Source organism: Nothobranchius furzeri, chromosome 17 (genome assembly GCF_043380555.1).
Source record: "Nothobranchius furzeri strain GRZ-AD chromosome 17, NfurGRZ-RIMD1, whole genome shotgun sequence".
Classification (NCBI taxonomy): Eukaryota; Metazoa; Chordata; class Actinopteri; order Cyprinodontiformes; family Nothobranchiidae; genus Nothobranchius; species Nothobranchius furzeri.
In genome coordinates this window covers 38400435-38413874 of record NC_091757.1, presented here as the reverse complement: position 1 = coordinate 38413874, position 13440 = coordinate 38400435, and the positions used below count along the sequence as shown (strand labels likewise).

The window sequence follows — 13440 nt, the reverse complement described above, 5'->3', positions numbered from 1 at the left end:
CACTTGTGCACCCGTGAGCCGTGGTTCCGCTGGAACGCGTCTGACCTTTGACAGACGCACTCTGAACTTCAGATCTTCAGCTCGCTGTTAATAGCCTGAATGGGAATCATTTCTTGATTTATTTAGTTACATCCACAATGTTCTGTGTGTGAGGTTTACAATGTCAGAACACCTGCATGAGACAGGGTGTTAATTACAATCTGCCAGAATGATTCACCACCTTCAGATTCCTCCAACACCGTTAAAAAAGATCAAATGCGGAACATATCGGCGTGCGCAGGCCAGAGTGCTGAAGCTTGGCGCACTGTTATGAGGCTAGGGCACATATGGAGGACAGGCGCGCAACAATATACTTGTTTTCAATTACAATTATTGTGCCCACTTTTTCTTAGGCCCACCCACAAATGAGTTTCTGGCTATGCTAATGGTGACATATGGCAGACTTCTCTGAGCTCCGCAGCCATTACACTTTTCACCTCGCGCATCCCCCTTATTAAAAAATTAAAGTGATGGGGGAAAAGGTCGATCATATTTTTTTTAACCCTGTCTGTTTAGCTTGATGGCTGAAATATATATATATATATAGCCATGCCCTGATGTGGGGGCTGGGGAGGTGTGTCGACATGGTCGGGACATAGAAGGGTAGGGCTGCTCGATTATGGCAAAAATAATAATCACGATTATGGTGACTGAAATTGAGATCACGATTATTTAGGACGATTTTTCTATTTATGTTGATTTTATTTGTTTTTATTCAGTCATAAAATTGCTCAGGGCACAATCAGGACAAAGAGAAATAAGAAACAAGATGATCACTAAAGTAACTCCTGATTCCCAGTATAAAAAGACCAATATACTTATAGCTCCTAGTCTATGACCCAAGGGCTATAGACCTTGGTTTAACTCATTTAAGTCTAACCAGTACAGACCCAAATACCAATATCTTGCAAATACTGACAGCAAGAATTATACAGTGGCATTTATAACAAATACATGTAAATAAATTGATGTTCACAAAATGTTGCATAACATTTATTGAGTCAGGTCAAGGTGCTGTAGGAGAGTGCACTAGCACCGTGAACTCAGAGAGATTAGTTATTATTTATCAGCGTGAGGAACTTATTTCTACCTTATTTATAAACTATTTATCTACAGGTCCATCAGATAATGTAATAATTGTCCCAACCACAGCTGCACCCCCCAACCCGGTCTCACAGCACGTGTGTTTAGCGCGCCGCACGCGCACATTTAGCCGTTTTTAGCGGCTCAGGAGTCTGCAGGTACAGTGTGTGTGTCACTCACTCTGGTTACTCCAACAAGGAGCCGGCTCCGAGAGCTGTTTCTGTAGCAACCGACACATCACTGCATCATTCCCTTTCCTAATGTCCTGAAGAACGGTCCGGAGCACAGGCGGAGTGTTTAGCTAACCTGCAGGAAATGTCGACGACAGTTATCCAGAAAGTAGCTAAGGGTTACCAGAGATGTTTCTGAGGCGTTCGCTAGGTACTTTTAAGATTTAAAAAGTCAGGAAGGGGGTCTGAAAAGCTGTTGGAAATAGCGTCAAAGTCGCCAAGTTGGCAACACTGTGAGGAGCGCTTCATTTGCAACTTGGGGCAGCGCAAGTGGGAGGAGCAAATAATCGGATTGTTTTGTTTTTTATAATCGTTCAAAACTCAGATCGTAATCGTGATTAAAATTCGATTAATTGAGCAGCCCTATAGAAGGGGGTGCGCGGCTAAATAAGTTTGGGAACCACTGCTCTAGGAGGCATCCTAAAGAAAGTGGTCGGATCTTTGAAATCTTTTTTCCTCAAAATGTTGCTTGCTTTAATGTCTTTTTAAAAGTAACCAGACTACACCTCTACATGTACAACACATGTTTTAAAGAATATAGATTAATAATTCTTATGTGGGCTTATTAGTATTATTTGTTTATTTCAAACCATTTTGTTTGAGGTCGTTCACGCAAGACATACATCCGAATTAGATTTTTGCCTTTACCTTCTTCAGTGCCTCTGCCAACCAGCCCCGCTTCAGCAGAGGGAGCCGGTACAGGTGCAGGCTCACTAGCCTTGCTCTGCAATGAAAAATATAACAGTTTAATCAATATGGGTGGGACAAACTACCAGACATGAAAATGTGTCAATAGTGAAAAAGGTGAGAAAACGAAATCCACCAGCAAGTTTCTATTCTTAAGTTTGAGCTCACTTTAGATTAGTTGTTTGGATTAGTGACGGTAAAAATTGATTCATCAGGGTTTCCCCCAGTGCTTTATATGCCTGGCAGATCACTAGGCTTTGCTTGGCCACCCGCCAGGATAAGAGTCATGCCCCGCCCCCTCCCCGACCCTACTGTGTCCGCTGACACGAATGGCGCAATGAAACTAGAGCCCTCCATCAGCTGATACTGTGAGAAACAGCAGCGGAACGTGTGGCTTATAAAATTTTCTGGGGAAAACCCTGTTCAATTTATTAAATTGAGTTTGAGTCACTCACCAAAATTATTCAAGTTTTTTTATTCATTTGAGTCTTAGTCAGTGCAAAATAAAATAAAATCACTCAAACCTAATTTGCTTCTCTTTCCTTGTACATCGTACCACTGAGTGATAAAAAAAAAAAAAAAATTTGACATACAGAAATTATTTTTTATTTTTAAATAGTGGTGGAACTGAGTATTTTTTTAGACTGCTTGTTAGGACAACAAAAACAGACAACATAAATTATAATAAAAGAACCGAGAGGGCATGTATTTAAAAAAAATAAATAAATAAAGAACAGTGAAAGGCAAACTAGGGCTGGGGGTAAACGATTATTTTTCCTTTTTTTTCCAAAATATGTTTATGATTTTCAGATTAAAACAGAACAAAAAACATCAACCCCCCCCACACACACACACACACATCGGCGACAAAGCTGACAGTTGTGACTCTTCATTTAAAGCTATATGTGTTTGGTGCCAGATTGAAATCGTATTTCTAACCATAGGGTTTTTTGTATTTTTCAGTATTCTTTTAGCTGTATCTGAATAAACAGAAGATTGTAATGGCAGTCCTATGTTGTTATTCCAGGGTATCTGCAGGTTTATGGGAGCCAAATTTAAGACTTTTTAAGACCTTTTTTAAGGCCACTTTGACCAAATTTAAGCTATTTAAAAAATTAAATTTAAGCTCTAATTTCCAGCTATTGCCTGGAACTGGTGCTAACCACATCGCGAACGTGGGATTAGCCATCCAGTTATACCATTAAAATTCCCCATGGCGCAAACTCCCACTAGCTTAACCAGCTAATGTGCTCATCTAAAAATAGCCCCCTTTCACAACCAGCTGAATGTGTACGGTTCCGCTTACGCCAACATCATACACAAAAAATGCTGAACACTAACTAGAAATTCACGAAACTTTTATAGAAATAAAAGAATCTTGTTTGGTGGGCCTTTGGTAATTTAAGACCTTTGGAAACTGTATTTAAGGATTATTTGTCATTTTTAAGGCCTTAAATTTTGAAAAGCAAATTTAAGACGTTTTAAGACTTTTTAAGGACCCGCGGATACCCTGTATTCTCAATTTTAACCCAGGAAGGAGTCTCCCTAGTTGGAAAATAGCAAGTAGCTGCCCTTAACTGGGCTGCCCAATAATACATCTTCATATTGGGCACTCCAAAGCCCTCCACGCTCATAAGGTAAGTATAGCAGGGAGAGGCGTAGCCTGGGTCGTTTGTTGTTCCAAATAAAACTGGAGAAAAGTTTATTCAGTGATGAAAACATAGAGTCTGGGGTATATAGGGGGATGGACTGAAATAAGTAGAGAAATCTTGGTAGAATTGACATTTTCAACATATTAATGCGACCTATCATAGAAATCGGCATCCCATCCCACCTTACCAATAGCTCTGAAACTTTTTGTATCAAGGGGTCATAATTAATGGGAACATTTTTCTTTATGTCAGGGACAATCTGTATTCCCAAGTAGGTAAAGCCTTCACAGGTACTGGTGAATTGTGTCCGGATATGAGGATTGTTTTTATTTAGAAATAACAGGGAGCTTTTCTTCTGATTAATCTTGTACCCAGAGAAGTACCCAAAATTCTGAAGAATATCGCCCACTGCCAGAACCGACTTCTCTAGGTTAGTTAAAAACAGAATGTCATCTGCAAATAATGATACCCGATGTTCGACCTGACCTATTCTTATTCCAGTTAATTCAGAGGAATTGCGTATCGCCATAGCAAGTGGTTCAATGGCCAAAAGAAACAATAACGGACTGAGTGGGCAGCCCTGTCGAGTAGACCTACCAAGTTGTATAGGCCTTGATATCTGATTGTTTGTTACGATTTTGGCTATCGGTTCCGTATATAACAATTGGACCCATTTCAGAAATTCTCCTCCCAAATCGAATCTCTTAAGGGTTTCAAAACGGTATCTCCACTCTATTCTATCAAACGCCTTTTCAGCGTCTAATGATAAAAAGGCATGGTCAGTAGCAGATTGCTTATCCCACAGTATATTCAGAAGCCGACGAGTATTATAAAAGGCCTGGCGGCCCATAACAAATCCATTTTGATCATCAGAAATTAATTTTGGAATGTATGAATTAATCCTACGAGCTAGGGCCTTACACAATATTTTAGTATCACAGGACATTAGTGATATGGGACGGTATGAGCTCATATCTGTTGGGCCCTTACCAGGTTTTAAAATGACTGAAATAGATGCCTCTCTCAGAGATGGTGGCAAAATGCCTCTTTCATAGGACTCATTAAACATTTCAAGCAGGTGTGGCAATAATTTGTCAGAAAATGTTTATGTATTTCAATTGGGAGTCCGTCCGGACCTGGGGCTTTGCCGCTGTTCATAAGACCCAGTGCTTCTCTGAGTTCCTCTATGCTCAACTTAGCATTAAGGGCCTGTTTGGCTTCTTCGGGAAGGGTCGAAAATTCCAATCGGTCTAAAAACTGGTTTTGTGCATTTTCATTTTCATTCTCAGGGTATTCTGATTTATATAAATTTTCATAATAGTTGGCAAAAGTGTTATTTATATTTTCCGGATCCGTGATCTCTATTCCATCGTCCAATATAATTGAGTTTATGGTTCTTTCTGATTGTATTTTTTTAGCCTCCAAGCCAAGAGCTTCCCTGCCTTCTCCACTTGATCATAATAGGACTGCTTCAACCACATTAGATTTGTAGCTATCTTATTTGTGCTGAGTTCATTATATTCTGACTTTAACAGAAGGAGTTTTTTGTATTTTCCAACATCATTGTGGTGATATAAGTGGTCTTGTAAGTCTTTAATTTGTTCTTCAAGTTCCTTTAGTTTGTTCAAATGGATTTTGGATTTGCTCCTAATATAGCTTATCATTTCTCCCCTTATATAGGCCTTAAAGGCTTCCCATTTTATTGATGCATTTGTTTGGTTCGTATTAAAAGTGAAATAATCATTTATCTTCCCATCTATGAATTTTACGAACTCTGTATATCTCAACCATTTTGCTTGGAAACGAAATGGGAGTGGCTGGAGTAAAAGGTTCGGCAGTAGAAGAGATAAAATGACTGGGGCATGATCGGAAAGTAAAATAGCTTCATACCAGCATTTTTGTATCAGAGACATTAGATTTGTTGAGATCAGGAAAAAATCAATACGTGAATATGTTTTATGGGTGCTAGAGAAACACGAGAACTCAGTTTTATTAGGGTGTAATAGTCTCCACACCTCCATCAAGTTGAGGTCCTTAATAAATTTCCCAATCATTGTTCTAGTTTGTTGGTGAGAGGGAGTAACATGGGTGTTTGATCTATCAACCACAAGGTTAATCACACAGTTGAAATCACCTCCTATTATGTAATGGTCAGTATAGGAGGAAATAGTTAAAAAGAAATGCTGGTAAAAAGTAGGATCATCTCCATTAGGGGCATATAAGCAAACCAGATTTACTAGAGTTGAAACTATAGTGCCATTCAGTATAATAAATCTCCTTGAGGGATCTAATACTTCTCTGTTAACTGAAACGGAATCGACTTATGAACCAGAATTATGACCCCTCTAGAGTGGGAGGAGAATCCAGAGGAGAATACTTGTCCAGGCCATCTGGTTCTTACTCGGTTGATATCTTTCTCCAACAGGTGTGTTTCTTGTAAAAGACATACTGTGGCCCCTAACTGTTTTATTCTGCCTAATACTTGCTTAAGTTTAACCATGTTATTTAAACCGCGCACATTCCACGTAAGTACTGTTATAGCAGATCTACCCATCATGATTAATTTTAGTATGATAGTGCCAAAGGATCGTGGCTGCACCTTTTTGACTTTCGCTTTCATATTGAGTAAAGACTCTTGATTTAAATCATACTGAGTGAAGTTTCTAAAGCAACCCCCCCCCCCCCCCCCCCCCCACGTTTCCCCAAACAAAACGTGGCTCCAAACCCTCTAAACCTAAGACCTCGGGTTACTTAAGACGTTCCATCCCCAGTGGGGGTAGCGTACAACTGCTAATATCAGCTCCGGTGTGCTCGTCTCTACAGTAGACTCCCCCAAGAGTCAGCATCAGCCAGCAGGAGGGGAAAAAAAAAAAAAACCAGAGTTCCATATCGCCCCCCACAGGAGATCCCTGATCAGTGCAACAATAATTATGATAGTAATAAAAGACTTAACCATTCGGTATATAATTCAACGGGATATAAGTAAGAGATAACAAAATAGGATTCATAACGTAGAACTCTTATAGAAATAATCAAATAAAATAAAATAGAACCTTACTTGCTTTTAGAACCACCATAACCAATAATATAGTGTTCGGTTCTTGCCTCACTGTGTGATCCACTCCCCTCTCAGAGGGGGAGAGACAGGGATAAGACCAGGCAGTCCCCGAACTCAGTCAGCCCCGTTGTCTGTCGCTGGTTGTCATTTTATTTTTTTTAATGTAGTCCTCAGCCTCTTCTTCCGATTTGAAGATGATGCGCCTAACGATTATTTTCAAAACGATTATTCTGATGATTATTTTATCGAATAGTCGACTATTCTAATGACTATTTAGACAATTAATCTAATGATTATTTTTCAATTGCACAGTTAATAAAAACCAAAAAATCTAATAAATTCCTCCAAAAAATTGGTAAGAGAATAAACACTACAGGCCTTCCATTTTGTATAACACTGCTTTTATTGTATTGCAGTTGGTTATGTTCTGGTGACGTGTAGAACTTGGGAGTGCAGCATGGAGACGGTGTTTCCATGCTGCTTTGTTTTGGTCACTTATGTGCGTGAGGTAGGGCTGGGCGATATGGACCAAAACTTATATCTCGATATCTTTAAGCTGAATTCCGATATACGAAATATATCTCGATATTTTTCCTCCTGTAAACTGTTGACAAGTTAACTCACTTCAAGCTCTTGAGAAATTATATGAATAAATCAGTAGGTTAAATGCATAAAAATGTATTGATTCTGGTCAAACTTTAACCGTAGTGCCTATTCTCTACCAGTCTGAGCTTCAGTAACACAGGTACAGCTGTCTGCTAACACACACACACACACACACACACACACACACACACACACACACACACACACAAACACACACACACACACAGTTGAGAGCCAGAGGAGTATCAAATGTCCCACAGGCACTTTTTAATTATATATTTATAATTAATGTAAAATTATTTAAATTTCATCTAGAGGTGGCCCATATTGTATAGGTCTTGTCCAGAGAAAAAAAATCCATCATGTTAAGCTAAATGTACGATGATGTAATTGCATCTACTGAAGATCACATGGGTCATGCACCATGGAGTTATTAGTTAGGGATGAGCCGGATACTCGTTTCAGACGAGTATCCGGTACGGATAAAGCATTTTTGTCGAATACGAGCGTGAAACGAGTAAAACGAGTCAATATCTGTAATCGTGCTGAAGGAAAAACTTCATTGGGTAACTGACTGTCTTCACGCTCTGTGATTGGCCAGTCACATAGAGCGCCCGCCCCTCCCTACTTACAAAACTCTCTAGCCCAGGGGTGTCAAACTCATTTTAGCTCAGGGGCCACATTGAGGGAAATCTAGTCCCAAGTGGGCCGGACCGGGAAAAAAAACAACTTCTGATTGTTTTCTTTGTTTTAATACAATCAATATAAAACAAGGCTGGAGCCTGAGGACAGTGTAGTAGTATGAGTACCACACCTGAAGTGCACTTGAAAATTTGAAAAAAATTAAAAAAATCAACAAATAAAAAAAACATTCCTTAGTGATTCAAAGAGCTTACAGATCACATGGCAAGATCAGTTTCACGTAGCACTTAAAAGTATATTCGACTCACTTTACTTTACATCTTTTAGCTTTCACCAGCACATCAATATCAGAAGTCACATCCTGAGTGGCGGCCAACTTCAGGATGTGATTCAAGTTCTTGTGTGAGCCTTGAGTGCAGCTTTGTTTTATTTATACTCATTAGAGAAAACTTGCTCACAATGATAAGTTTATTTTCACTCTACACTGTAAAGTATGAAAATAAAGTTTACACAACCATCTCGCGGGCCGGATTTAACCCACTTGCGGGCCGGATGCGGCCCGCGGGCCGCATCTTTGACACCCCTGCTCTAGCCGGCCGGGAGCGCAGTCCGTCTGGCTCATCCACGCACACACACAGACAGTAATGGATCGCGCTGTGATGGCTTCACTGTTTCTCACGTTTCTTCAGTTTTCCCTAGGTTTTCTTCAGCTCGCCTCTTTTTCGGTTGAATATTTAAAGTTACGTTTTTCGTAACTGACATGGTGCATTTGACAAGACAGAGCTGACATGCTGTTGTCACTACCTCCGCTCTGGTCGGGTTTTTTATTTTTTTGAACTCCCTGTCTCTCCCTCTCTCCCCCCCCTTCTCTCTCTCACTCTCTCCCCCTCCCTCCCTCCCTCTCTCTCTCACACACACACACACACACACACACACACACACACACACACACACACACACACACACACACACACACACACACACACACACACACACACATTAATCAACATTGCTTTGTTTAACTTTGTGTGGGAAAATGCCAAGAACGTTAAGAAAAAAATCAGTTTAATCAAATTAAAATTAAAAAATATACATAAAGTTGTGTCTGGTTCAAGCATTTCATATTTTCTAGTTCCTACTGCATGAGTTCAGATTTATTAATCCATGCACTTAAATATTAATGTTCTGATTTTGTTGAAACACTTGTTCTGAAATAGTTCCTTCACTATTGTGATCAAAAATATTTAATCTCAATTCTGAGGTTGCTCTGTAAATAGTTTTCAAATAAACAATACACAAAGCAACTTCTGATCAATCCATATCAATTTCAGACTTAAAATAATATATTGATGTAAACCAAACCCACTTCCAGTTAAATCACGCCCACTTCCGGGTTATGCCACGCCCATTCCGAGTACAGATACAGATAATTTAGTTGGTTGAACAGATACAGATACAGATAGTGGTGTACTCGCTCATCCCTAGTTACAACCCTTCCTGGCGAGTTTGGCTCGTGTGCAAAAAGGAAGGGACATTAACAAACACGGGATTTAAAAGTTAAAATGATGATCAGGTTTATTTACAACTACAAAAAAAACAAATCTTTCCATCCAGAGGTGGGAATAATAATAATTCTGTCTGTGGGGAATTAAAACAAAAGTACAAATAACTAGGGATGTCCCACTGGGATCTCCAAAGGTCCAAACTCTAAACTGGGTGGTTAAACCAAACTCAAGGTGATATTTTTAACTAAACCGAAAACCCACAACACTCTAAACGTAATAAAAGGGAGATCTACACCATAAAAAAGATTAACTCTAAACCAAAACGTAACAGCTTATCCAAACGCAAGAAGCCGTTAGCAGAAATGATAACAGTATCTTTACCAACGTTAAGTTCAAGTTACCAAGTTTAAATAAACAAACACCACCCAGCAAACAGATCAGCATGGAGGAGAGACTGCTACCACAAATACAGCTTTCCTAATGTCTGAAAGAAGCTTCTTTATGAAAACGCTCCCGGTGATTTTCCACATCTGCGATAAGAGACTGAGCAGCGTATCAGACCCCGGAAGTTGTTGTCCGTTGCCGGGAGACGAAGACGGGCAAAACAGGAAAGGATTCTAGTAGCGGACGGACGTTGTTCCGGGTCTTCGGTATTTGGCGGAGATGTTAGTGAAGGCGGAGAAGAGGGCGAACTACAGGAAAAACAGGCAGATTCCTAGCCTAGTGAACTAGACCAAATTCTTGCTTTGCAAAGAATGGTCTAGGCATGCTCCATTGGAACCTCAGCAGCTCCTACCAGGACTCTGGCTAGCCAATCACAGCTCTCTAGAGGGGTTTCAAACACATAAAGAGCTGTGATTGGTCCATAATGGTGGGCCAATCATAGTGCTCTATCTGCTTAGTGAACAAATCACAGAGCTTTATCCGCTTTGTGGGCCAATCAGGGCACTCTATATGCCTGGTGGGTGGGATGATGCAACAGAGTGAAACAAGAGTATGTCACATTCATTGTCCAGTGAAATGCGGAGATCATTTGAAAGACAACGGTAGAACCCGCCCCACAACCGAGAGCTGTCAATGGAGCGTGGCCAGACTAAATAATACATTTATTTAGTCTGGCTTGCCAGGCTAGCAGATTCCACCTCTATTTACAAACTCCTGGGGATGTAACAAGTGGGTGTGGTGCGTCGACTACCAGATCTGACGTCGACAAATTTTTAGAATCGAGCCGTCGACGTCATCGAGGCTTCACTACAGCCCTAGAAGTCATGGAATAAAAGGAGCATCAAAACTTAAACAAATATTTGTAAACAGTAGGGCTTGGCAATAAATCGAAAATATATTGTTATCAAAATCTTTGACTCATATTGTTATAATTTTTTCTCACGTCAATAAATTTGATAATAAAAAAATGAAAAGATGTTTGTAGGTTTGCAGCATTCATGTCTCCTTACGAAGCTGTACCACACTGAGTCACGCAAAAATATGACTTAATACATGTGACGGCTCCATCTAGCGGACAACTTTTGTTTCTGCGCATACCTGTCCATTTATCGTTAACGAGGTGAAACCCTCAATATATTGTGATACTGATTTTAGGCTATATCGCCCAGCCCTAGTAAACAGACAATATATTTTGCACAATTAGTTCTAATTCAACTCCATTTAACAGTAAAAGGATTTGAATTTGTTCTGGAGAAAAAAAAAAAGTTGAAACTGTTACGTATCCAAGTGGTCAATTTTTTACCATCTAACTGACACAAGATAACCTTTCATGTACAGACAGGACAACACCGTGTCTGGGCCCAAATTCCCAAAACAAACCTTTGCCACAATTATTTTTCCACAGAGACATATAGTCTCACTCAAGATCTCCTGCAAATGTCCTGCAATCTCTGCGTAGGGATGGTTACCTTTGACATTTGAATCGATCCAGTACTAATTCCTGGTACCTACGAATCGATACAGGTACTTAACGGTACCAATTTTCGATACTTTTGAGTGTTTAATATTTTAATTCTCTTTTATAATTAGATATATATTTTTCTCAATTTATAACCATATTTGATAAATATCACGATAAATAACATACAACTGTTTGTATTTTAACATCGTCCTTGTAGTTTTATAAGCTGATAATTAAACTGAAGCAAACATCTTTACTGTGAACTAAATTTACTGTGTATCTTCATTCCTTTACCGTCCTTTTTCAATTGATTTTTCCTACTGGGAAGTTAGAATTTTCTAGGAGAAAGCGAACGCACCATTAGATGATAACAATGGTGGCATAGGAAGCCAACATATCAAGCTACGTTATCTTAAACAGTTTATTTAACTGCTGGAGCAGATTTAAACGATGATGCCTCACACTTAAATCGTTGTCACTGGTTTCATCTTCACCCAATCACCCGTCGCATTTAGTAAAGTGAAGCCAAACTTTAGTGCGCGTTCATGTTCTTCTAGTCGGAATTTCGGAGCTCCAAGGAGAAAGCGAACGCACCATTAGTGAAACAGAAGCTAACAAATCAAGCTAACGTTATCTTAAACATTTTATTTGCCTACCGGAGAAGATTAAGATGAGGATGTTTCACTTAGATCGTTGTCGCTGGTTTCATCATCACCCAGTTACCCATCACATTTAGTAAAGTGGACCCAAGCTTTAGCGTTCGTTCTTTCTACCATGCTGCTCTGTTTACAACTCGCTCGCAGGGACCGACGACATAACGCTCTTGCGCATGCGCAGTTGTCTTGGCAAGTTCTCGTTAAGAAGGACGGGTACCGAAACGAGGCACCGTTTGAAATGACGTGAATCGGTGCTCGGTCGGTACTGTGGAATTCGGTCGGTACCTTAAAAAGTACCGAATTCGGTACCCATCCCTATCGGTCGGTACCTTATAAAGTACCGAATTCGGTACCCATCCCTACTCTGCGTAAAGTCAGACTGCAACATTCCTCACTCTGAATAAAGTGAACCTACTTGAAGCCTACATGACTTTACAACTCATAAGCTTAAATAATCAAGTGTTTAATGAACAAGATGTTTAAATCAAATGTTTGAATAATCTGTGCTTAAATCAATTAATTTTAAATTAATATTGTTCTTACAATGTTCCATTTCAGATATATACACCAGATCAGTATATGTTGATTTAACAAGTTAATCAATGTTTACACTCATACACATTACAATAAGATACTTTTAAATGTTAATATTCAACTCACATAAGAGTTTTTAACACTTTCATTCACAAAGTGTTAACACCTTTGTATCTTAAGGCGTGTCTTCTGATGAATTTTTAGTAAAGCCCTCAAATCCTGATTTGCCAAAATTTATAAACAATGAGTTTATTAAAACAAGAACTACTTCCTGATAGGGCTGCATGATATTATGAAAACCTGCAATATTCGATAACATTGCTTAATATTGCGATATCGATATTGCGCGCAATAAACAAACAAATACTAAAGTATGCAGTGTTGATGTTGTCTGTCGTGTGATGTCTGCTCTGGGTTCAAAGTAAACAAAAACTAATGCATGAATTCCATTACAACATTCTGTTTTTATTGAAAAAATATGCAGCTGCACCTGCTGCTGTATTAGCAGCAAAACAACAAACTGCATGCATGCTGTTTCTCAGTGACTTTAAAGCATCACCTCCACCATAAAACATTTTCTGATGCTCCAAAAACAGAAAAACATCCCATACCTGTTTTTTTTAATAAATTTAAAAAAATCAGAAAATAAGTTCAAATGTTAAACAATAGTTAGCATCACTTAAATGCAACAGCAAATTCACTCACTGCTACAGAACATTTTCTCCACTTATGTGGTTATGATAAAAGGCTGTTGCTACAATTGGGAAGTGAACTGTGCTGGGCCAAACCAGGAGAAAATTAAGATTTTTTGAGGGAAAGAGAAAAACACTATAATCTTCTGA

General features: G+C 39.2%; 1 protein-coding gene across 5 annotated transcripts in view; it reads right to left on the bottom strand.

Moving 5' to 3' along the window:
• Positions 1 to 13440, bottom strand: part of LOC139063594 (zinc finger protein 665-like) — a 101344-nt gene that overhangs the window by 77047 nt on the left and 10857 nt on the right. For 2 of the 5 annotated variants that reach the window (XR_011516973.1, XR_011516972.1), the window contains exon 3: positions 2001 to 2076. The exons of 1 other annotated variant lie outside the window; for it this stretch is intronic. The gene's annotated coding sequence lies outside the window, so the exon portion shown is untranslated. Of the gene's footprint in view, positions 1 to 1302; positions 1429 to 2000; positions 2078 to 13440 lie in introns of those variants that run through there. 2 more of the 5 variants (XR_011516974.1, XM_070545936.1) reach the window with 2 other exon arrangements.